At 46.0% G+C, this 24,066-nt stretch overlaps 1 long non-coding RNA gene across 2 annotated transcripts; it reads left to right on the forward strand.

The window, feature by feature from the left end:
• The first annotated feature begins 12,430 nt into the window (after positions 1-12,430).
• Positions 12,431-24,037, forward strand: LOC132210141 (uncharacterized). Of its 2 annotated transcripts, XR_009446362.1 has the most exons (5): positions 12,431-12,617; positions 14,308-14,464; positions 16,653-16,907; positions 18,070-18,170; positions 22,868-24,037. It is a non-coding gene; the product is annotated as an uncharacterized LOC132210141 (long non-coding RNA). The 2 variants fall into 2 exon arrangements; XR_009446361.1 differs by lacking the exon at positions 16,653-16,907.
• The last annotated feature ends 29 nt before the right edge of the window (positions 24,038-24,066 follow it).

Raw genomic sequence — 24,066 nt, forward strand, 5'->3', positions numbered from 1 at the left:
GTCACAAGCTATACCTGCCTCTTTGTGAGAAATGTGGAACAGTCCCTTTTCCACAGTTACACTGGCCCTATCCCCCCAACTCTTCCTCTGTTACATCGATGACTGTATCAGTGCCGCTCCATTCTCCCACGAAGAGCTCGAGCATCCACCTTACCAGCACCTTCCACCTCTCTGCTCCCAAAATGAGGTGTTCTACTTCCGGACATCTGAGATGTCCTTGTTTTCCAAGGACAGCAATGGCCGCACGTGCACACCCACACACAAACACACACACACACACACACACACACACACACACACACACACACACACACACACACACAAACAACCCCAACAGTGGTTGAAAATACCCTTGACCCCATCTCTTGCGTTTCCCACACCTCAGCCCTTACACTCCCTCCACACAATAAAAACAAATACAGAATTCTCCTTGTCCTCACGTATCACGCCATCAATCTCTGGATCCAACAGATCACTCTCCACCACTTTCACTACCCGCAATCTGACCCCAACACCAAAGACATTTTTCCCTCCCCACCCTGATCTGCTTTCTGGAGGGACCGCGCTCTCCATGGCTCCCTCTTCCACTCCACACTTCCCACTAGCCCCACCAACCCTGGCATCTTTCCCTGCATTCGCAGCAATTGCTACACCTGGCCTTACACCTCCCTCCTCACTTCCATCCCAGACCCCAAGAAAACCTTCCACACCAAACAGATGTTCACCTGTACATCTGCCGATGAGGTCTTTTGCACCCACTGTGGCTTCTTCTACATCGGTGAGACCAAGCGCAGGCTCAGAGATCCCAGAGACTACCTTCACTCAGTTTGTGACAAACAACAACACCTCCCAGTCGTAAACCACTTCAACTCCCCCTCCTGCTCCCTTGATGACATGACCATCCTGGGCCTCCTCCAGTGTCACAACGATGCCACCCGAAGGTTGGAGGAACAGCACCTCATATTCAGCCGGGGTACCCTGCAGCCCAGTAGTATTAATGTGGACTTCACAAGCTTCAAAATCTCCCCAACCCTGACCTCATCCCAAGATCAGCACCTGCTCATCCCTGCCTCCTTGATTTGTCCATCTTCTCTCCCACATATTCACCTCTCCCTCCTGACTGACCAACCCACATCCCCAGTCCCTTCCGACACTCACCTCTTCAAGCTTCATACCCACCTCATTGACCTGTCCATCTTCTTTCCCTTCCTATCCACTCCACTATCTACCTGCTATCACTGTCCACCCATTTATTTCAGAGACCCCTCACCCTCCCCATTTCTGAAGAAGGGTCCAGACCTGAAGCGCCAAGTTTCCTGCTCCTCCAATGCCGCACGGCCTGCTGTGTTCACCCAGCTCCACACTTTGTTATATCAGACACCTCTTGTATCTCTCCTTCTCCATCACCACTCCCCTTCGCTTGAAAGCTTTTGTCGGCGAAATTCTCCCACCCTTCACCCGCTCATTCCCTCTGTTCACCGTCCCCCTCCCCCTTCCTGTGCCCTTGCTGACTGATCTGAACCAATCTCCCAGTTTCGGAGTCCACAGCAGCGAAAAAGGCCTATTGGACCATTGAATTATTGCTGGTCAAATAACTATTCAAGTGTCATTTCCAGCACTTTTCCCAGAGATGTGTCCGAAATGTCATCACAATTAAACAGAAATTGCTGAAAAAAACTCTCTATGTCTGGCACAATCTGCGGAGAGAATAGATCTAAGGAAGGGAAACTTGACACGAAATGTTAACTCTGATTTCTCTTCACAGATACTGCAAGACTTGCAGAACTTTGTCAACAATTGTATCAGAGATAATGGGAACTGCAGATCCTGGAGAATCCGACATAATAAAGTGTGAAGCTGGATGAACACAGCAGGCCAAGCAGAATCTCAGGAGCAAAAAGGTGACGTTTTGGGCCTAGACCCTTCATCAGAGAGGGGGATGGGGAGAGGGTTCTGAAATAAATAGGGAGAGAGGGGGAGACGGACCGAAGATGGAGAGAAAAGAAGATAGGTGGAGAGAGTATAGGTGGGGAGGTAGGGAGGGGATAGGTCAGTCCTGAGAAGTTGGAGAGGTCAAGGAGGTGGGATGAGGTTAGTAGGTAGGAAGTGGAGGTGCGGCTTGAGGTGGGAGGAAGGGGTGGGTGAGAGGAAGAACAGGATAGGGAGGCAGAGAGAGGCTGGGCTGGTTTTGGGATGCAGTGGGGGGAGGGGATGAGCTGGGCTGGTTGTATGATGCAGTGGGGGGAGGGGAGATTTTGAAGCTGGTGAAGTGCACATGGGTAACATTGGGCTGCAGGGTTCCCAAGCGGAATATGAGTTGCTGTTCCTGCAACCTTCGGGTGGCATCATTGTGGCACTGCAGGAGGCCCATGATGGACATGTCATCTAAAGAATGGGAGGGGCAGTTGAAATGGTTCGCGACTGGGAGGTGCAGTTGTTTATTGCGAACAGAGCGGAGGTGTTCTGCAAAGCGGTCCTCAAGCCTCCGCTTGGTTTCCCCAATGTAGAGGGAGTCACGCCGGGAACAATGTACACAGTATACCACATTGGCAGATGTGCAGGTGAACCTCTGCTGAATATCGAAAGTCATCTTGGGGCCAGGGATAGTGATGAGGGAGGAGGTAGCATTTCCTGCGGCTGCAGGGGAAGGTGCCGGGTGTGGTGGGGTTGGAGGGCAGTGTGGAGTGAACAAGGGATGCATGGAGAGAGTGGTCTCTCCAGAAAGCAGACAAGGGTGGGGATGGTAAAATGTCTTGGGTGGTGGGGTCGGATTGTAGATGGTGGAAGTGTTTTAGGATGACGCATTGTGTCCGGACGTTGGTGGTGTGGTGTGTGAGAATGAGGAGGATCGTCTTTGGGCGGTTGTGGTGGGGGCGGGGTGTGAGGGATGTGTTGCGGGAAACGCGGGAGAAGCAGCCAAGGGCATTCTTGACCACTGTGGGGGGAAAGTAGTGGTCCTTGAAGAACTTGGATATCTGGGGTGTTCGGGAGTGGAATCCCTCATCCTGGGAGCAGATGCGGCGGAGGCGGAGGAATTAGGAATAGGGGATGGAATTTTTGCAGGGAGGTGTGTGGGAGGAGGTGTATTCCAGGTAGCTGTGGGAGTTGGTGGGCTTGAAATGGATATCAGTTACAAGCTGGTTGCCTGAGATGGAAGCTGAGTGGTCCAGGAAGGTGAGCGATGTGTTCAAGATGGCCCAGGTGAGCTGAAGTGTGGGGTGGAAGGTGTAGGTGAAGTGGATGAACTCGTTCAAGCTCCTCTGGGGAGCAAGAGGCAGCGCCGATACAGTCATCAATGTAATGGAGGAAGAGGTGGGGTTTGGGGCCTGTGTCGGTGTGGAAGAAGGACTGTTCCACGTAACCTAAAAAGAGGCAGGCATACCTCTGGCCCATGCGGGTGCCCATGGCCACCCTCTTTGTCTGTAGTAAGTGGGAGGAATCAGAAGAGAAGTTGTTGAGGGTGAGGACGAGTTCTGCTAGGTGGATGAGGGTGTCGGTGGAGGGGGAAAGGTCGGGCCTCTGGGACAGGAAGAAGCAGAGGGCCTTAAGGCCATCTGCTTGTGGAATACAGGTGTATGGGGGCTGGAATACAGGAGATAGAAACGGGCCATCCGAAAATCCACACCCCAACCCTGCACGGCCTGTTTCTATCTCCTTCCCAAAATCTCAAACCTGCCTGCCCTGGTCGACCCATTGTCTCAGTCTGTTCCTGCCCCACCGAACTCATCTCCACCTATCTGGACTCCATTTTCTCCCCTTTGGTGCAGGAACTCCCTACCTACGTCTGTGACACCACCCACGCCCTTCATCTCCTCCAGAACTTCCAATTCCCTGGTCCCCAACACCTCATTTTCACCATGGACGTTCAGTCCCTATACACCTGTATTCCAGATGCAGATGGCCTCAAGGCCCTCCGCTTCTTCCTGTCCCGCAGGCCCGACCAGTCCCCCTCCACCGACACCATCATCCGCCTAGCCGAACTCGTCCTCACCCTCAACAAGTTCTCTTTTGATTCTTCCCACTTCCTACAGACAAAGCAGGTGGCCATGGGCACCCACATGGGCCCCAGCTATGCCTGCCTCTTTGTAGGTTCCATGGAACAGTCCTTCTTCCGCATCTACACAGGCCTCAAACCCCACCTCTTCCTCCGTTACATTGATGACTGTATCAGTGCCGCCTCTTGCTCCCCAGAGGAGCTCAAACAGTTCATCCACTTCACCAACACCTTCCGCCCCAACCTCCAGTTCACCTGGGCCATCTCCAAAACATCCCTCACCTTCCTGGACCTCTCAGCATCCATCTCAGGCAACCAGCTTGTAACTGATGTTCATTTCAAGCCCACCAACTCCCACAGCTACCTAGAATATACCTCCTCCCACCCACCTTGCTGCAAAAATTCCATCCCCTATTCCCAATTCCTCCGCCTCCACGGCATCTGCTCCCACGATGAGGCATTCCACTCCCGCACATCCCAGATATCCAAGTTCTTCAAGGACTGCAACGTTCCCCCTACAGTGGTCAAGAACGCCCTTGACCGCATCTCCCACGTTTCCCGCAACACATCCCTCACACCCCGCCCCCGCCACAACCGCCCAAAGACAATCCCCCTCCTTCTCACACATCACCCCACCAACCTCCGGATACAACGCATCATCCTCCGACACTTCCGCCATTTAAAATCCGACCCCACCACCCAAGACATTTTTCCATCCCCACCCTTGTCTGCTTTCCGGAGAGACCACTCTCTCCGTGATGCCCTTGTTCGCTCCGCACTCTCCTCCAACCCGGCACCTTCCCCTGCAACCGCAGGAAATGCTACACTTGCCCCCACACCTCCTCCCTCACCCCTATCCCATGCCCCAAGATGACTTTCCATATTAAGCAGAGGTTCACCTGCACATCTGCCAATGTGGTATACTGTATCCATTGTACCCAGTGTGGCATCCTCTACATTGGGGAAACCAAGCGGAGGCTTGTGGACCGCTTTGCAGAACACCTCCGCTCGGTTCGCAATAAACAACTGCACCTCCCAGTCGCAAACCATTCCAACTCCCCCTCCCATTCTTCAGATGACATGTCCATCATGGACCTCCTGCCGTGCCACAATGATGCCACCCGAAGGTTGCAGGAACAGCAACTCACATTCCGCTTGGGAACCCTGCAGCCCAATGGTATCAATGTGGACGTCACCAGCTTCAAAATCTCCCCTTCCCCCACCGCATCCCAAAACCAGCCCAGCTCTTCCCCTCCACCCACTGCATCCCAAAACCAGCCCAGCTCATCCTCTCCCCACACTGCATCCCAAAACCAGCCCAGCCTGTCTCTGTCTCCCTAACCTGTTCTTCCTCTCAACCATCCCTTCCTCCCACCCCAAGTTGCACCCCCATTTCCTACCTACTAACCTCATCCCACCTCCTTGACCTGTCCGTCTTCCCTGGACTGAACTAACCCCTCCATGCCTCCCCACCTATACTCTCCTCTCCACCTATCTTCTTTTCTCTCCATCTTCGGTCCGCCTCCCCCTCTCTCCCTACTTATTCCAGAACCCTCTCCCCATCCCCCTCTCTCATGAAGGATCTCGGCCCGAAACATCAGCTTTTGTGCTCCTGAGATGCTGCTTGGCCTGCTGTGTTCATCCAACTTCACACTTTATTATTATGAACTTTGTCAACAATATCTGTTTTGTTTCTGATATACAACATTCACAGTTCTTTCAGCGCTTATTTTATACAGCTAAAGACCAGTGGAATGTGATGATGGTTTTCACCTCTCCCACATTTCCAGTCTGTGAGTTTCAGATTCACACTATCTGAGTGAAAAAAAAATCCTTACATCTGATCTAAAGTGTCTGTCCTAGGCACCCCCTCCCCGATACTCATTCCGCCACCAAGCACAAAGATTCATCTTGTTTACTCTGTCTGTTTCCCTCATAAATGCATACATCACACTCACTTCCTCCCCACCCTCCCCTCTCCCCCGTCTCTCAGTGCAGAACAAAAACAGAAGTTGCTAGAAAAGCTCAGCAGGCCTGGCAGCATCTGTGAAGAAAAAAATGTTAACCTTTTGTTCCGGTGACCCTTCCTCAGTCTATTCTGCTCTAACGAATCTCACCCCAGTCTCTGAGGGTGGGGAGATTCCCTGCTGATAGATTAGATTCTGTCCTGCTGGGTGTCTCTCACATTCACTTTTAGTCTTTCAGATTTGAACCATCAGCAGTGTCCTTTCGTTCTGTAATCCTAACACATGGATGATACATTATCAATAATTCAATTCATGATTCTATATGTGTTTTGTAGTTTGCTTGAAACTGTGTTAAATATTTGAGGCCTTTCTCAGTTGGGAGAGAGTTTAAATGTAGTTTCAATGTAACCAGCTCCCCACGATTCGATCAGTTGCCGGCTCTGCAGGCCTCCGATGCACTGGCTGATGACAGCAGTAAAATTGGCGACAGTTTCTTAAACAGTGAAACCTCCAGTTGTACAAAGTCTCTTCAGATCTTCGCTGAGACCCTGCACGCAGAACAGACAAAGTGTTGATCATGTCTCGTCAGCCAAATGAGAATTCCTTATGATCTGTAACAGAAATGACTGGGTTTATTGAAGCAATTTCCCAGAATTGTTCAGCGCCTGACAGAGTAGTTAGCAGTCAGGTGGGCTGCTCAAAGATGAGGGCAATAACTTTAAAATATTCATTTAAAATCCTGGAATAAGTGCTCAAAATTGGCTTTAATGTTCTGCAGGAAAAACAAAGTCATTTTGTTTCTCTCCAGCACCGTCTTTTTTTTATTTTCTTGTAATTATCTCTCTTCCTCCTCTACTTGGATTATAGGTCATCCCTCTCCTTGCTATTCAGCTGTAAACATTTTACTCACACCATCAAACACTTTTTGATCACCGTCAGAGACTTATTTTTGGACAGAGGCTCACCAGTTCCGACGTGCCACAGCGAAAACCCACAATGGCCTCCTCAGAAGACAGACACAGGATGCGACCTATAGAGTACCCTTCATCATAAAGTAATTCCCCAGAGCGGAGAGACTGCACGATGTTCTCCACAGCCTTCAACATGTCATTGATGATGACCAGCATCTCACCAAGATGATCCGTACACCTCCACTTCTCACCTTCAAACAACCTCCAAACCTCAATCAGGCTGTCGTTCGCAGCGAGCTACCCAACCTTCAGGACAACATCGACCACAACACCACACAACCCTGTCACTGGTGCCTCTGAAAGGTGTCAGATCATTGACACATATACTACCATCACATATGGGCACATCACCCATCACTTAAAGGGAAATACTTATGTGGCTCGGCCAACATTATCGATCTCATACAGTGCAGGCAAGAATGCCCCAGGCATGGTATTTTAGTGAGACCATGGCAACAAATGAATTGACTCCGTGCAACAATTGCCAGACAAGAATGTTCCCTCCATGTTGGAGAACACTTCAGCAGTAAAGTACATTAAGCTTCTGATCTTTGGGTCAGCATGTGAGGTGGCCTTTGAGACACACGACAAAGCAGAATCACTGAGAAGAAACTGATAGCCAAATTCCATGCCCATGAAGACAGCCTCAATCATTATCTTAAGTTCATGTCTACATGTGATCCCGCTGTAGTGTTCTGTATCTATAAAATCTTCCTTATTGTCCTATTTCGAAACCATCACCTTGATAATTTGTTATGACCTCTCTCTCTTGATCAGTTTGTACAGTTTTGGATTATTTATTACTTTGGTTAGACTGTCAGCAAGCGATTCTTATACCTATCACATAATTCCAGCCATAACAAGGTGTGGAGCTGAATGAACACAGCAGGCAAAGCAGCATCTTAGGAGCAGGAAAGCTGATGTTTTGGGCCTAGACACTTCATCAGAAATTGGTTTGTGCCAAGCACGAACTTATTTTTAGTTTCTTTTTGTAATTATCTCTCTGCCTCATTTAATCGGATTAAAGGTCATCCCTTCACCTGTTATTCAGCTGTTGACACTTTACTCACACCGTTTAACACTTTAGATCACCTGCAGACTGTTTATCGGAGACTGCACGCAAACCATTTGTACGATCTTTTGATCTCTCTGTCCTTGATCTCTCTGCCCATAAAATCTGGCAATGGGGATTGAAGAGCGAGGTCAAACCCTGCTGCTTGTCCCAGTCTCACTCTGTGTGGAGCTGGGGAAGAGAGAATCATTGATGGATGTGTATTGACTCCAATCTTGTTGTAGCTTTTTCATGGGTTAAATGCAGGTCGGTGGTCACTCAAATTGCTTGATCCAAAATAACTAACGTTGAGTGCCCAGATGGTCTCAAACACCCGACTTTTCAGTTTACACCTAATGCTGATCGGTTGAGCCATACAAACTGGCATCAACAAGCCATGCAAAATCCGCTAAAGCAGGGTGTTAGCGGAGTTCTGAAGGGCCGTTGTGAAGCCAGAGCTCTTGTTGTTTTTGGAGGCTGTTGCCCATTTTCCCACTTTCAGCACCGAGAGTATCAGAGACCCAGGCAGCCACAGTTACCCAGAAGAAATGTAAACATTGCAAACTTGAAGTTGCCCAGCTCCTTCGATGTGACTGCCTGAGGTAGATCACTCATGATTTTGGTTACCGGTAAGATTCATACCCATGACTCGATAGAGACTAGAGCTCAAATGTAGTGATTTTGACTACTCAGTCAAACTATCTACAAACAATTACTGCAGCCAGGCTATGGAAGCCCTTTCACATAGCTTCTTCGTCAGATCTTCCTTATCGATTTTGTCCAAGATCTTGTTGATGAATGGTCAAAAATACTCCACCACGTCACTGTTGACAATTTGAGATTCTCCTGTTCCACCTGCAGCTGGAAAGATATCAGAAATACTGGAGTTAGAGAAAAATCTCTCAGTTGAGGGAATACCTAAGGAACAGGCGATGTCACTGTGCTACTGTTGCTGCATGATCACATCACACATGGGAATACAGGGCATCTGGGTTTGTGCAAACCAGAGATCACCCACACATTGGGAAGGACGTAGGGTCGCTGAGAGGGAGCAGACCTGTTCCTTTGCCTGGAAGGTTAAAAATGGAAAGGCTTATGATGTCAGGGATTAACTGAAGCTGAAGGGAGATTTGACGGAACTATAATGTTTACTGTTGGTTGAGGCAACGTCGACAAAACAAGGGGTTCACATTAACTGAAAAGAAATGGATCATGGGATACAAATGTCAGATTTAGATCAACATGAAGGTTATAACGGTTAAATTACCTGCAGTGAATGGTAATGACACTTACACTCAAAAGGCCAATAATGTCCAGTTTCTGATTAATCGATTGATCATGCCAAATTTTGATTTGCTGTTTGTTTAAAGTTTCCTGTCTGTGATTTGTTTTAATATATTCTGTAAAAGAAGTTTACTAAGGTCAGTGTCAGTCTCGGTTGGAAATCAGACACACAAATTATTCCTTTTGTTTGATTTAATATTTTATATGTAGGTCCTCAAATGAGCCTCAGTGAAAGAAGCTTCAAAAATCAATCACTATCAGTGCAGAGATAAAAGTATAATAACTGGTTCTAAACATTAGCACTATTTCTCTCTCCCTAGATGTTGCCAGGCTTATGGGGTGCTCCAACACCTCTCTTTTATTTCAGGAATTCACGACGTCCCTCCTCCTGGCCAAGGATGACCAGGTATACTCAGAACAGACATTGTCATACATTGTGAAGGAGGGGAGGATCCTCAGAGGAGATAGATGCATTCATAAAATCTCCCTCCAACTCCAGGTGGTCCATCGCTTCACAACTCCCTCAGTCCTGAAACTTTCTGGTTTATGAATGAATCTATCTCCTCTGAGGATCCTACTGCAGCAAAAGTAGCACAGTGAGACCACCTGTTCCTTAGGGATTTCCTCAACTGACAGAATTTTCTCTAACTCCAGTATTTCTGATATCTTTCCAGCTGCAGGTGCAACAGGAGAATCTCAAATTGTCAACAGTGACGTGGTGGAGTATTTTTGACCATTCGCCAACAATGTTGAGTTTTAGTGCTGTGCCTGTTACCTGTGAGATGTTCTGTAGCTTTAGGGCTGGTGTGTCTCCTTTAGTATGGATCTGAATCCATTTCAGTATATTGCTCTGTTTCACTTCTGCCTTACCTCTGTCTCTAATAATGTGTGAGTACCTGTCTGTTTAATGCTTCTGTTACTCTATCAGATTTCGTCCAGATGAGCTTTCCACCACATTTCTTTCATTGAACCCTATGGTTTCAGAAGCTTTGTCTTCCCACAGTATGTTTTGTAGTCAAGAATTATTCTTAATGCAGTCCTTTTCTTTTCTGTTCTGAGCTTATATTAACCAACAAGTTCTGCACCATGTCATTCATTCAACATTTCCTGATACATGAACTTTGGATCACTCTCCACAGGTATCAGTAACTATTGCCAATCCTCAGTTACCTCTGGAGAATTTGATGTTTGACCTTTCTCGACGATTGCAGTCCATATAATGAAGTCGCACTTGCAACAATATTAGGTAAGGAGTTACCAAATGATCGTGAAGGATTAGTGATGTTTTCCAAAAGAACAATTTAAATGTTTTCACATTTTTGATTCAATCCAATGATCTGACATATTACACAAGGTTGTCACAAAACAATATTTGATACCAGGCACTTATTAGGACAAGTGACCCAAAACTGGCCAATGAAGTAGGTTTCAAGGAATATCCTGAACAAACAAAGGGACTTTGAAAACCAGCGATGTTTAGGGAGTAAATTCAAGAGTTTATGGCCTTGGAAACTGAGGCCATGAAAAAGGTGGGAAAGTTAAAGCCAGAAATCCACAGGAGGTTGGAAGTCAGGGAGAACAAATATCTTGACGGAAAAATCAAAAGAACAGTAGATGCTTGAAAGTAGTAACACAAACAGAAATTCATGAAAAACTCAGCATATCTGGCAGTGCTTGTGGAGAGAGAACAGCATTATTGTTTTGTGTCCAGTGACCCTTCTTCAGATATATCTCAGAGGGTTTTGCAGCTGGAGGCACCATCAAAAGAAGGTTTGATGACAAAATTTCAAAATAAGGATATGAATTTCAATACCTTGGTGCTTTGCCACCCAGCAAATGTGTATGTTAATGAACACAGGATGGCAAAACCCGAAGATGTTGAAATTGGTGAGAGTAAACACACAGGCAGTAGATTTTTGGGTCATTTCAAGATTTCAGGGCAGTAGAATTAAGAAGCCGGCCGGGAGTGTGTTTGGGGAGTTAAGTCGAGAGGTAACAAAGGAATGGATGAGAGTTTCAGCAACAGATGAACTGAGATGTTGTTGAGGTTGAAATTATACGTGGTCTTTGTGGTAATGGGCGTGGGGGTGAGAAATGTGGTTGGAAGCTCATCTTGGGGTGAAATATTGCACCATGAGTGTGAGCAGTGTGTTACCAGCCATTTACCAGGGGCAGGGATGGAGTCAGTGGTGAGGAAGTGGAGTTTGGCTGCCAGCCTGGACTGACATTTAGCATTGTCGATTTAAATGTGATCTACACCCCTTTTCAAACAGGAATGGACTTGGCAGAAGAACTGATTTATGAACCAGCTGTCAGCCTTATTGAGACAAAGTGTGGAGAAGTTTATCTGTTATGAAGTAAACTATAGTGACAACTCAGACAGCTATTTCCAGTTGAATGTGGGTTATACTGCTAGTGTCAATAACTAGCAGTGAAACGACTTATTGAAGTTTTTGCAGCCTCGGTCTTCAAACTGTTTCCTCCGTCTTGGGCTTTTACCTTCTGATTCTCCTTGTTTTCTATTGCACAGACCTTTCTTAAGAATCTCTTTTCTGCTTGTTCTTTTTTGATTAACCTCCTTCTCTGCCCAATCACAGTTCATATGAACATCACTCACCTCACTTCACCACGTGGTGTTCTTCATGTTCATAATATTCTCTTTACATCTTACCTGAGGACTGTTATACCTGTACTTATTATCCTTATTTCACCGCCATTTCCCTATTCGCTGACAGAGCGGCATCAAGAGCTATCTTTAGCTTTGAGCTGCAGGAAGCCTTTTCAATCGCGACTTATTAAAAAATAACAAAAGAACTGGGATGTTGTAAACCAGGAACAAGAACAAAGTTGCTGGAAAAGCTCAGCAGGTCTGGCAGCATCTGTGAAGGTAAAAAGACAGAGTTAACGTTTCGGGTGCAGTGCCCCTTCCTCAGAGCGACTTATAAAGCCCCAGGATCGTTAATGTAACAATCATTCTCATCCAGTTCTCAGGCTCATTTATCAATGACAACAGAAAGCACTGCGCATGCTACAGGTCACAATGGCGTCTGGTTGATTGATGTCAGGGTGGGACCAATAGGAATACAGGGTTGGCGTGCATGATCGGGCGGACGTCTCTGCCCTTCTAACCAATCGGAATGAAGAGGGGGCTGGCTCAGTGCAAACCACGTGATCATCCACAAGAGCAGTGCAGGTTCGCTGAGATAAGTAGGAACTGCCGATGACGGAGATTCCGAGACACTGAGGTGTAGAGCTGGGTGAATATAACAGGCCAAGAAGTATCAGAGGAGCAGGAAAGCTGACGTTTTGTGCCTGGTCCCTTCGCTGAGACTAAGGTTTGTGCAATTGAGGTAAGAGCAGGACCCGGTGAAGAAGGCAAAACAGCAGAAAGCGGGAGGGACGTGATATTCTTATGGGCTTGGGAGTGCACGTCGGAAAACCCACATTTGAAACTCCCAGGCTCACGTTTGCAGAAAATAAATCAACGCCTCAGATAGTGATAGGCCCGTGTGACCGCCACCATCTTTATTGGGGGCAATGATCCGTGGGGCGCATGCGCGGCAGCGTTGAAACTTTGGGGGCGGAGGTGAAGTTGGGCGCATGCGCAGCTCTCTCTGGCTGAAAGTGACAGAACGAGGTGTGGGGCTGGAGCAACACAGCAGGACAGGCAGCATCAGAGGAGCAGGAAAGCTGGCGTTTTCGGGCCCACACCCGTCTGAAATGGGGAAGGGGAAGGGGATACTGAAATAAATAGGGAGAGACGGGGAAGCAGGTGGAGAGGAGACACAAATTAAAGAGGTGGGGATGGAGCAGGGAAAGGTGAGTGTAGGCAGGGAGGGGATAGGTCAGTCAAGGGAGGCTGAACAAGGGGGTGGGATGAGGTTAGCAGGTAGGAAATGGGGGTGTGGCTTGATATGAGAGGAGGGGATAGGTGAGAGGAAGAACGGGTTAGTGAGGTGAGGAATGAGCTGGGCTGGTGTTGGACTGCGCTTGGGCCAGGGGAGGTTTTGAAGCTTGTGAAATCCACATTGACAGCATTGGGCTGCAGGGTTCCAAAGCAGAATATGAGTTGCTGATCCTGCAACCTTTGGGTGGCATCGTTATCGTGTTGTAGGAGGCCCATGATGGACATGTTGCCGGTGGAATGGTACTGCAAGGTGCAGTTGTTTATTGCAAACTGAGTGTAAATATTCTGCAAAGCAGTCCCCAAGCCTCCGCTTGGTTTCCCTGATGTAGAGGAGGCCACAACAGGTACAGCAGAGGCAGTATACCACATTAGCACCTGCATTCCCCATGCACACGGCCTAAAAGCCCGATGCTTTTTCTTGCCCTGCAGGTGTGACCGGTTCCCCTCCACTGACCCCCATGTATGACTAACTGATCTCGTCCTCACCCTCAACAACTTCTCTTTCAACTCCTCCCAACTCCTACAGACAAAGGGAGTGGCCATGAGTACCTGCATGGGCCCAAGCTATGCCTGCCTCTGTCGGTTATGTGGAACAATTTCTCTTCCATACCTACACTAGCCCCGAATCCCACCTCTTCCTCCAGTTCATGGATGACTGTATCGGCACTCCCTGCGTTTTAAGTCTGGACCCTTCTTCAGAAATGAAATGAAATGAAATTACGCAGAGCAAATTCAAACCAAGAGAAATGTTTGTTTCTTCTGGATTTCTTTCCCGGAGTGTGGGATCATAGCAGCTCGCACTGCTAACTTAGTTCTGTGCTTCCTGGTCAGATCTTTGTCGGTGTCTAATCTCTTCAGTCTCTAATGATGGATATATTTGATCTCTGTTTCGTATTTCACTGTTATTTTCTTATACCTATTGGAACTGAATATTCCACTGCTGTCCACCCCCTAACTGTGTGCTGCTCTCTTACCAGATTAATTTTTGAATGGCATCTTTCAAAGTCACGCAATATTTTCCCAGAAAGAGAGTGCATTTTTCTTCCATTTCAGACCACCAAATTCTACAGCTTTTTTATTCTGTCGTTCATTTTTGCACTTCTGCAACATTTACTCTGTTTCTCCTGCCACAGATACCAGCGATCGTTGCCAAAGCCCTGTTACCTGTGGAGAAGGTCATGTTTAACTTTTCCTGTGCTGCTGCAGTTCGTATGATGAAGGTGCTCCCACAATTGTGGTCATTTGAGAAGTTACAGATCATTCATCTAGCGATACTGAAGAGCTGATGGTGTATGTCCAAATCAACAAACTATATGTATTTTTATCTAGTTTATAATTTCACAAAAATATTATCAAGAAACTTTTGATGTAAGGCCTATTAGGTTAGGTGACCAGAAACATTACCAAATTCACAGGTTTTCATGACTATCTAAAAGAAGGAGAACAAACCTGAGAGGTTTATCATAGGAATTCCAGACCATGTTGCCTGCCAACTGTAGAAACAGCCTCCAGTAGTGAAGCAATGATTAAACACATTTACAATTCATTTACTTTCAGACTCCAACAGAGTCTCAAAGGTTGTGTGGTGCAGGGAAACAGGGATAATCACGGCTCGGAATTAAATCACGGGTGAGAATTTTAAATTGTTGCTCATAAATAGGAGCCTTTGTGGGTCAGGGAGTACAGCAGTGATGAGTGAACAGGTTTTGGTACAGATGAACATGTGTGCAGCAGGATTTTATGTATTCTTGAGATTACAGGGGCGTTGAATGTGGGAGGTCAACTGGGAGTGAGTTTGCATAGTTAAATCTAGAGGTAACGCAGAACTACATGAGAGGTTCAGCAGATGAGCTGAAACTAAGGTGTCATTGTCACTGAAGTGGAACGAAATGGTTTTTGTGCAGGACTCTGCTGTTGCCTTCACCTCACTTCAGGAATTCACATGTTTGTGAATTTGTGGATGAAGTCTGTAATAAGATCAGGAACTGAGTGCCTGGCGTGCCCCAAACTGGCTGTCACTGAGCAGGTTACTGCTGAGTAAGTGCTTAATACCGCTGTTGTCAACACCTTCCATCACTTCTCCGATGATAGAGAGTAGATTGCTTGAGGGGAAATTGGTCGGGTTGGATTTGCTTTGTATTTTTGTGCTGAACAGACCTGGGCAGTTTTCCAAATTGTCAGTAGATGCCAGTGCTGTAGCAGTACTGAAACAGTTTGGCTTGGCAGGGAGCAAGCTGTACAGCACAAGTCATCGGTACTGTTGCCAGGGCCCATAATCTTTGCTGCACTATTCCTCCACTTATTAATATCATTTGAAATGAATCAGATTGGATGAAAACAGCTCACATCTGTGATCTTGCGGACCTCTGGAGAAGGCTGAGATTTATCATACAATTGGCACTTCTGGCTGAATATTCCTGCAAATGCAGCAGTCTTGTCTTGTGTGTGGATAGGTTGGGCTCCTCTGTCAGTAAGGATGGGGATTTTTTGGCATGCTTCCTCCAGTTTAATTGCCCATCACCATTCGCTACTGGGTGTGGCAGAACTACAGAGCTTAGATCTGATCTACTGGCTCTGGGATGGCTCAGCTCTCACTCTTGCTGCTTATGCTATTTGGCATGCAGATCGTCCTGTTGGGAAGTTTAACCAGGTTGGCACCTTATTTTTAGCTATGCCTGATGCTGCTCTTGGCATGCCCTCCTATACTATCCATTCAATAGGTGTGGTTCCCCTGGATTAATGGTAATGGTTGAGTGCGAAATATGTTGGCCCCTGAGGTTTCAGATTGTGCTGGAAAGTTCTGCTGTTGATGCCCCACAAAGCTTCATAGATGTTTGGTTTTGAGCCCCTGTATCTGTTCCAAGTCTGTCCCATTTACCCGATGTTAGTGCCACTCAACACAATGGAGGGCATTATCAAGTTTAAGATGAGGCTTCGTCTCCACAGGACTGTGCGGTGGTTGCTGTTATCAATCTTGTCACAGACAGATGCATCTGCAGCTGGGAAATTCGTGACAATGAGATCTGCTATGTTTTTCCCTTCTGTTGGTTGTGGCAGCACCTGCTTCAGTCCCACCCAAGTAGTGTTTTTTTCCCTTTAGGATCCAACCAGCCTGACTGGTAATCCTGCTGTGAACTACTCATAGGGGGCATTGAGTACACTTATTGCCACTTACACTCTGTGCTTACACCAATTGCTGTTCAACATGGAGGTTTTATGAAAATTCTCTCTTGGGATGTGGAAGTCGCTGGCTGACCAGCATTTATTGCCCATCCCTAATTCCCCTTAAGGCAGTTAAGAGTCAACCACATTGCTGTGGGTTTGCAGTTACCTGTCAAGCAGATCAGGTAAGGATGGCAGATTTCCTTCCCGAAAGCACATAAGCGAACCCAAATAATCAGCAATGGTTTCATGTTCATCGTTCGGCTATTAATTCCACATCATTATTTAATTCAAATTCCACCATTTGCCATGGCAGGATTCGAACCCAGGTCCCCGGAATGGTGTCTGGGTCTCTGGATTAATAATCTGGCGATAATACTGTTTATCAACTGAGGGAGGATGGTCCATGGCATTCAACAGGAGCCATGAGTCTTCCAGGCGTCAGAGTCAATGTCGTATTCCCAGGTCAATTACTGCGATCAGAATAGCACTGTGCTGCCATGTCTGTCCTGCTCCTGGGACAGGCCTTCACTACGGACCTTGATGGTGGTGTGTGTCACTTGTCTATAAGGTAGATTCTAAGCATATGATGCTGTTCCTTGCCTAGTCTTTGAGCCATCGCTCCAAATTTTGCCACTCACCCCCGATATTAGTGAGGAGGAGTTTATGGAATCGATAGGGCTGATTCTGCAGTTGTCTTTCCTTGTGCCTTGGCAGATGCCAAGCGGGCCACCCAGCTTCATTCCTTTGTTGAGACTTTGCATTGATTTGTAACTGAGTGGCTTGCTGAGTTTAGCAAATTTCTTTCCCTGAAGGACGTCAGGTTTTTTTCTTTTTCTGCCATTAGCAATGGTACCATGGCAACAGTTGATTCTTAATTCCAGTTTTTTTTATTGAATTCAAAGTCCACCATCTGCTGAGATGGGGTTCAAAACCGGACTTCTGTTGTGCATTTTAATATTCTGGATAAAAGTTAATTCATCAGGTTTGTTCCTTCAGTTTTGAATATCTCTAACACAGGCATTGTTTTTTTTTGCAAACCATTGTCCATCATCCTGTCTCCTCCTTCCTCTCCTCCAACAACAAGTGAGGGAGACACATAGAAACTCCATGTCACTCAGATTGAGACAATCCTAATCAGATGCCTCTGCTGCTTCCCTCTCTTCCATTAACCCACCAAACCAAATTGCCATGCACTTTGCTCGTCGTTTGAGTCCCAAACTTTCATCTTTCCCCAGTTTTGTGTGAAGCCTTATCAGAGCTCGTCTTAATCCTTTGCCCTATTCCTGCGAAACCACAAACATTCTAAGCCTCCCTTATTTCTCCTCCTTCTCCTCCTCCTTGCCTCTTCCCCCCCCATGCCAGTTCAGACATTGTCCTTGTTCTGTCTGCTCCTCTTTTCTGGTGATGTCCATCTCATCCATTCTGTTAAAAACCAATATTTGACGTCACTGTCATTGGAAAATCCCACTGCATCTCTTTCTCTTTCCTGTCACTAAACCTTGGCCATTCTTTGCCATGTGTCAAAGACCTACAGTTCTGGTTAGTGACATGAAGTCCCAAGGTTTAAATTCCTAGAAACCCGAATAGATTTCCCTCTGAAACGATGACTGACCTCCACAAGGGAGAATGTGTAATAGGGACAATGCACAGTCATCTTCGGCCAGGATGAGGGGATGTTGTGAATTTCTACCCGGACTGACAGTGATGGATGTTATGAATTTGTGTTACAGGATATTACAAGTGGACTTTCAGGTGGGGAAACTCAATAATTGTAACCCCAAACTCTGACAGAGTTCCTCACTTCATCAACATCTGGATATTTGCATTGTGTGTGAGTATTGTGTTCCTGCTAATTTCTCATTTGCCGTCTATTTTTTTTTTGTCTTAAATCACCCCATTCTCTCAATAGATTGTCCCTAAAATTTTCAATATATGTCCTGTAATGTTTTTATGATCAGTCATGTGTACATTTTATCATGCTAAAGTGTTTCATTTGTAAACACCTCTATCAATGGTCCCCTCAAAATACTTTGTTACAAGGAGAGCAATCTCAGTTTCTCCAAGCACCTGATTCCTCAATGACTGTTGGCTGTCTGTAAGGCACTCGTCTGGATTGTGTTGGAACATTTTCCACTTCCCTGCATTAGTACAACCCCAACACTATTTGAAAAAGTGAACATCCTCCAGATGAAGCACTGTGTCAGAGTGGTGTCCCATCCACCACATTCAACATTCCCCTCTACACCACCGAGGCAAAGTGGCATCACTGTGTCAAAGGTAAAGTCACCACTGCCCTACCTGACCATAGGGCTGGTTTAACCTGAAGATTACCACACCCCAGGCGAGGGGAGAGGTTGAGAAGGAGAGTCCATCTATCATAGATGGATATTCTCTATGTACCAGCAACCTCCAAGTCACATGAAAGAAAAATTTTAAAAATAAACAGTCCTAACCATGCAACTAAAAACCCTCTTCCTACAAACCATTCTGTTAAATCTCCTCTGCCCCCTATCCGGGTCCCTCCCGTCCTTCACAGTGTGTGGGGGATCTTTGGTTTGCACAGACTCAGCTCGTCTCTGTTCCTGCCTGTGATGTCATCATGCTGTGACAATGGCACTGAACCTCACTGTCTGTGAGGGTGGTAGGCACAGAGATCCTCATAGCGTTTAAGGCATATATAGATGCCCACTTGTGATGCCAACGCAGACAAATGTATGGGCCAAGTGCTGGAAAATTAGATTAGAGTAGTTAGGTGGTGGTTTTTAACTGGCAGAGGCTGGATGGGCCACAGAGCCCTTTTCTGTACTGTCGATTCAGAGACACTTCACAGAGAAGATGCCAAGCAATAGTTCAAGCAATTTTTTTCCCTCTCAGGAAAGGAGATGTTAGAATAGATGACTCATAATTGGTTAATGTTTTTGGGAAACGAGTGAGGTATAGAGATGAAGCGGTTTACCAGGAAATTCTGGAGCTTGAATCCCAGGAATTTGCAAGTGCCACCATCAAGTGGAGGAATAAAAATGGGGCATCATCATTAGGACTGTATTAGAGGAAGGGACATATTGAGATTTGTGAGGCTGGAGAATATTAGAGACGGGAAGGGTTCTGAGACTGTCGAAGATTTCAAAAATAGGGAAAAGTGTGGGATTGGAGGAAGTCAGAGAAATGTTGAGGATTGAGAGGCTGGAGGAGACCTCAAACAAAAGGAGGTTTGTCAGGTTAAAGGCAATTACACAGCTAAGGAAGTTTATACGGGCTGGAGGAATTTACACAGATAGGAGAGTGTTGAGGCTGGAGGAGACTGGAGATAGGAGGCTTGAGAGACTGGAGGAATCTACAGAGACCGTGAGAGATCTGAGGCTAGAGGGGGATTCCAACAATCGGCAGGTCATGAGGCTGGAGAGAGATTCCAGTGATAGGAAAGGTGGTAAGGCTCGAAGGTGGAGCCTGCAATCGTGCAGGCTGAAGGGTCATTCTCATGATAGGGAGGGTAGTGAGGATTGAGATATGATTCCTGCGATAGGGAGTGTGGTGAGGCTGTAGGGTGGATTATCAAATAAGCGGCACAGTGGTGCACTTACAGCACACAGAGTGCAGTAGTGAGAGAGAGTGGTTCACTGCCACTTTCTCTAAATCAAATAAAAATGGACAATCAATATTAGTCTGGGCAGCAAAGACCACGTCCCATAAGTAAATTACAATTTTGATGGGTGATAATGGGAACTGCAGATGATGGAGCATCCGCGATAACAAAGTGTGGAGCTGAATGAACACAGCAGGCCAAGCAGCAAATGTTGTGTTCACTCAGCTCCACACTTCGTTATCTATAATTATGATGGGTTTCTGGTTTGGAGAGAGCTAACAGAAGCACGGATGATTCTCCTTTGGGCTAATTAGCAATGATTTAGTTTAGTAGGTTTATTTCCCGGATATTAGTTTGCAGAGAGACAAAAATTATTAACATTGTGACAATGTTTGGTAACTGCAGAATACAACATTCAGATAATTGGCAAATAATGCAGGGTGAAAACTTGAAGGTTACTTGACTCAGCAAGTTCCCAGAATCTGCAACAGTCTGTGTGGCAGCCAGATGCAGATTCAGTAGTTATTCTCAAAGATTTGGGATTTAACTTTTCAAGGTACGATCAAGAGGGCCATGGACAAATGGCAGGGAATTGGGTCAGATTTGCAGCACCTCTAGAATGAGAGTGAAGCTTTTGTCAGGGTTCCAGAATTCCAGTAAAGTTAGATCACATGTGATTCAGGAAGAGCTTGCTAATTGGAAACAAAATTGGTTTAGTTTTTGGAGAGAACGCGGTGCTGGAGGATTTTTTCAGAGTAGAGTTCTGTGACCAGCGTGTTCCACAGCAATCGGTACAGGGTCCACTTATGTTTCTCATTTACACTAACAATTTGGATGAGAATTTAAGGGACAAGATTAGTAAGTTTGCAGATTATACTGAATTGGTGGTATAGTGGTTAGTGAAGGTTATCTGAGATGACGGTGACATGTTAATCATTTGGGTCAATGGGTTGAGGAGAAGATGAAGCTCAATTTGAATAAATGTGAAATATTGTATTTTGGTAAAATGAACAAGGGTAGGAATTACACAACTGATGGTTGCACCCAGGGTAGAGTTGTGGAACAGAGAAATGCTGAGATTCACTGCATAATTCTTCGAACTTTATGGAGACAGGCCAACAGGGTGGTTAGTAAATTGTGATGCATACTTTCCTTCATTGCTCAGACCTTTGAGTATAGGAGTTGGGATGTTATGTTGAGGTTGTACAGGACATTGTTGAGGCTTCATTTGAGGTATTGCGTGCAGTTCTGGTCGCCCTGTTACAGGAAGGACATGATTATTATTAAACTGGAGACAGGTCAGAAAAGACTTGCTGGGATGTTACCAGGAATGGAGGGCTCGATTATCAAAATAGACTGCCAAAGCTTGAACTTTTCTCACTGGAGCATAGGAGGTTACAGGGTGACCTTACAGATGTTCAGAAAAAACATGAGGGGCACAGATTATGCAAATATTAAGGGGTTTTTTCCCCTAGGTTGGGTGATTAAGACAAGGGGACATGTAAGGTGAGAGGAGAAAGACATATTTAAAAACGACATGAGGGACAATTTTTCTTTTACATTGTGGTTCATGTGTGAAACGAACTTTCAGAGGAGGTGGTGGATGCGGGCACAGTCGCATTGTTTAAAAGACATTTGAATTAGGACATATATAAGAAAGGTTTAAAGGAATATGTGCCAGATACAGATAGATGGGATCAGTTTAAATATAAAAGTTGTATATTTAATATACATTTCTAAATTGGAGTAAGGCCAACTTTGACATTATTGGGCAAGAACTTCCAAACGATGATCGGGAGAGGTAATATGCAGGTAAAGGAATGCTTGGAAAGTGGAAGGCCTTCGAAAATGAAATAGGGAGAGTCCAGAGACAGTATGTTCCTTCTCATGTGAAGGGCAAGGCTGGTAAATGTAGGGGCTATTGGACGACTGAAGAAATTGAGGCTGTGGTCAAGAAAAAGAAGGCAGCGCATGTCAGGTCATGACAGCAGGAACTGGGTCAATCCCTCGAAGTATAAGGGCAGTTGGAGTATACTCAAGGGAAATGAGAATGGCAACAAGGAGCCATCTTTGGCAAATAGGGTTAAGGGTAATCCCAAGAGATTCTGACACTTCATTTGGGACAAAAAAACAACGAGGGAGAAAACAGGGCCTTTTTAAAGATCAACATGGCTGTCTATGTGTGGAACTGCAGACTGAGATGCGAATGAGTCTTTCACATTAGTATTTACTGCAGAGAAGGATATGGAAGCAAGAGAACTTGGACACATAAATAATGAGTTGTGAGAAGTGTCCATATTACAGAGGCCTGGGTGCTGGACGTCTTAAAATGCATAAAGGTGAATAGGTCCCTGGCACCTGATCAGGTGTTATCCACAAACTGTGAGAAGCTGGGGAAGAGAGACCTGGGTTTGATTCCAGCCTCGGGCGACTGTCTGTGTGGAGTTTGCACATTCTCCCTGTGTCTGCGTGGGTTTCCTCCGGGTTCTCCGGTTTCCTCCCACAGTCCAAAGATGTGCAGGTTAAGTGGATTGGTCATGCTAAATTGCCTGTAGTGTTTAGGGGTGTGTGGGTTATAGGTGGATGGGTCCGGGTGGGATGCTTCAAGGGACAGTGTGGACTTCTTCGGCCGAAGGGCCTGTTTCCACACTGTCGGGAATCTAATCTAATCTAATTACTAGGCCCCTTGCTGAGATATCTGCATCACTGAGACACTGGGGAAGTGTCAGAAGTTGGGGTGGCTAATCTGGTGCCATTCTTAAAGGAAAAGCCAGAGGACCATCGACCATTGAGCCTGATGTCAGTGGTGGGTAAATTGCTGGAGGGGATTCTGAGGGACAGGGCTTGCATGTGTTTAGAGAAGCAAAGACTGATTATGGATAGTCAACGTGGCTTTGTGAGTGGGAAATCTTGAGTAACTAACTTGATTGAGTTTTTTGAGGAAGTGACAAAGAATGTTGAAGAAGACAAAACAATGGACGTTTTCGATATGGGCTTCAGCAAGGCATTCACCAAAACTCCACATGACGGACAGGTTAGCAAGATGAGATCAAGTGGAATCCAGGGAGACTGAGCTATTTGAAACAAAATTGGCTTGAAGGTAGGAAACAGGATCGTGGTGGGTGTGTTGTATTTTTTTCAGTCTGGAGGACTATTAACAGCAGTGTGCTGCAAGGATTGGTGCTGGCTTCACTGCTTTTTATCATTGATACAACTCATGTGGAATGCATATTGGAGGAATGGTTAGTAAGTGTGCAGATGACGCAAATTGTTTATGCAGTAAACAGCAAAGAAGGTTGTCTCCAAGGACAATCGGATCTTAATCAGATGGGTCGAATGGCCCAGGAGTGATAGAAATCAGTTTAGTTTGGATAAATGAGTGCTTTTGCATTATGGTAATGAAAATCACGGCAGGGCTGAAACACTTATTGATGAGGCCCTGGGGACTGTTACGCAACAGCGACTCCTTGAGGTGCACGTGCACAGTTCCTTGAAGGTGGATTGCAGGTACAGAAGGTACTGAAGATGATATTTGCTATGCTTGCATTAATTGGTCAGTGCATTGAGTGTAGGAGTTGGGAGGTCATGTTATAGGCTGAACAAGGCATTGATTATGCTGCTTTTGGAATACTGTGTTCAGTTCTGGTCTCCCTGCTATAGGAATGATGCAGTTAAACTTAGCAGGGTGCAGGAAAGATTTAGAAGGATGTTGGAAGTTTTGAGCTGCAGGGAGAGGCCGAATATGCTGGGGCTATTTTCCCTGGAGCATTGAAGGCTGAGAGGTTACCTTAGAGGTTAATAAAATTATGGTGGGCATGGAGTGAGTAGCCAAGGTTGTTGACCTGGGGTTGGGGAGACTGGAACTAAACACATTGGTTTAAGCTGAGAAGGAAATTTTTTTAAGGGAAAGTGGGTGGTGCCTGTGTAGAATGACCTGCCAGAGGAACTGGTGGAAGCTGGTACAATTATGACATTTAAAAGGCATCTGGATGGGTATGTCAATAGGTTGGGTTTAGAGGAATATGGGTCAATTGCTTGCAAATGGGATTAGATTAATTTGGGACATAGGGTCAGCATGGACAACTGGGATGAAAGGGATTGGTTTATGCTGTACAACTCTGACTAAGCATTTTTTTTGTTTTCA

Source organism: Stegostoma tigrinum, chromosome 11 (genome assembly GCF_030684315.1).
Source record: "Stegostoma tigrinum isolate sSteTig4 chromosome 11, sSteTig4.hap1, whole genome shotgun sequence".
NCBI classification, from domain to species: domain Eukaryota; kingdom Metazoa; phylum Chordata; class Chondrichthyes; order Orectolobiformes; family Stegostomatidae; genus Stegostoma; species Stegostoma tigrinum.